This window comes from Nannospalax galili, unplaced genomic scaffold (assembly GCF_000622305.1).
Source record: "Nannospalax galili isolate Female #2095 unplaced genomic scaffold, S.galili_v1.0 scaffold433, whole genome shotgun sequence".
NCBI lineage: Eukaryota > Metazoa > Chordata > Mammalia > Rodentia > Spalacidae > Nannospalax > Nannospalax galili.
This window is the reverse complement of record NW_008338715.1, coordinates 8633380-8635401: the sequence shown is the minus strand read 5'-3', so window position 1 is coordinate 8635401 and position 2022 is coordinate 8633380. Positions and strand designations below refer to the sequence as shown.

At 38.1% G+C, this 2022-nt stretch overlaps 1 pseudogene; it reads left to right on the top strand.

Annotated features, from left to right (window-relative positions):
• Positions 1-418: 418 nt before the first annotated feature.
• LOC103734368 lies at positions 419-626 on the top strand (annotated as a pseudogene).
• Positions 627-2022: the final 1396 nt, after the last annotated feature.

Genomic DNA, 2022 nt, shown 5'->3' with positions numbered 1-2022 from the left:
CTGTTCTCTGGGCTTATTAGGAACATGACTATAGGATCTTCCTCTTTTGTTCTGTTCATGACATCTATGCATTTATTTGGGGGTTATTATATGCTCTTATTCTGATGGGGAATTTGAAGCATTGCTAACAGTTTGGGAAAAAACATTCATGGCGATGTTTGAGGCTATAGACCAACATAAAAATGAAGAGTTTAGTTATTGAGTTTGAGGTCAACCCAGTGTACATAGTGAATTTGAGGCCATCCTGGACTACAAAGCAAGACCCTATCTCAAAATCAAAACCCAAACCAAAACAAACAACAACAAAACATTATTTTTTTTAATTGCTAGCTTATAAATATTTCTAAGATATACTGTTCAGTTAACAAAATTGAAAACAAAAATCAAAGGATGTGGCTGGACCAGTGCTGGCCTTCCTATGTCTGCTGTTTTCAGTTTTCAGAGTCTGTTGACTATAATCTTGCTGCTTATATCTGTGTGGATCTGTGGCACCCAGCTTCCTGGACAGACATAAAACTGGACTACTGGGAATATTTTGTATGTGTGCCAGAACTGGTGAACGCAAGAGTCCTTATGTTGCTGTATGCTGTATAGTGATGACCCCCAGCCTCCTCTTCATACAGTAGTTTGGAAAAATGCTAGTGTTTGACTGCCATCAAATTCGGTGTAAACAAGGACTTGCCTGTGGAAAATAGTAGGAAGAATGAACATTGAGATAAATTTCCAGATGGTGTTCTCTATTTTTATGTCATCGGACCAGTGAAGTGCATAAATAATTAAGATGTAACCATTTACTAGACGAGATAGGGAAGCTACATTAATGAGATCTCCACAGTATGATTGTCTAACAAGATCTGTATAATTGCAAATATAATACTCCTCTGTGAAATTCTCAAAAACTAAAAGAACTACTAACTCTTTAACCTTGGAAAAAAAATCAAGGCAGGTATGGTGGTATGTGACTTAAATTCACATCATGAGGCTGAGGCAGGAGGATTGCTTGAGCCTAGGAGTTCCAGGCCAGCCTGTGCCATATAGAAATGCTGTTTTTCTCTCTCTCTCTTTCTCTTTCTTCCCGTGTGTGTGTGTGTGTGTGTGTGTGTGTGTGTGTGTGTGTGTGTGTGTGATACATGTCAAGGCCAGAGGACAACCTTTGTAGTATTCTTCAGGTGCTGTCCACTCTTTGAGACAGGGTCTCTAACTGGTCTGGGACATACTTAGTAGGCTAGGCTGGCTGGCTAGCAATCTCCAGGGATCTGCCTATCTCTGCCTCCCCAGTTCTGGGATTACCTCAGGTTCCACCATGCCCATCTTTTCCCACCTGGTTCTGGGCATCAACCTCAGGTCTTTCTTGTTTGCATGGCAGGCACGTCACAGATGGAGTCATCTCCTCAGCCTGAAATGATGTTTCTTTAAAACAGAAAATCAAGTTACCAAATACTGTGTAGACGATGACCCAAATTACAATAAAACAAGCAATATATATATATATATATCTCAAATACATAGCAATACCTATATCTATACAATAAATTTGAGATGCTAATAGATCAGACCTCTGGGAAGGGCTGAGTTTGAGAAAAGGGAGGGGAATAATGGGAAGTTAAGTTTATTACTCCACAGGCACGTCTGTATGGTTAAATTCTTAAAATGTGTTTAATGTATTTATTGGAAGATGTTAAAATAAGAGGAACAAAAGCTGAAACATAAAGAACAAAAACAAAAACAAAAATAATGAAAATGTAAAGGATTCTTTTCATTACAAGATTTTTTTTTTTCTCTCTCTCCGGAATTACTATGATATCGTTAGAGTCTTCATACTTAAAATTCAGAAGGGAAGTTTTTGTCAGGGACAACTTTTCCCTAAGGAAACTCAATTTATAATCCATAGTGGGAAGTGGCTGGGGGAGATGTACATGGCTATCCCAATTGGAACTGTAAAATTCTTCTAAGTTAGAAGTGTTTCAATTTACATATAATGAAAGTTTATATAATTCTAAGGCCTCTGATCTCCTCTCTGCT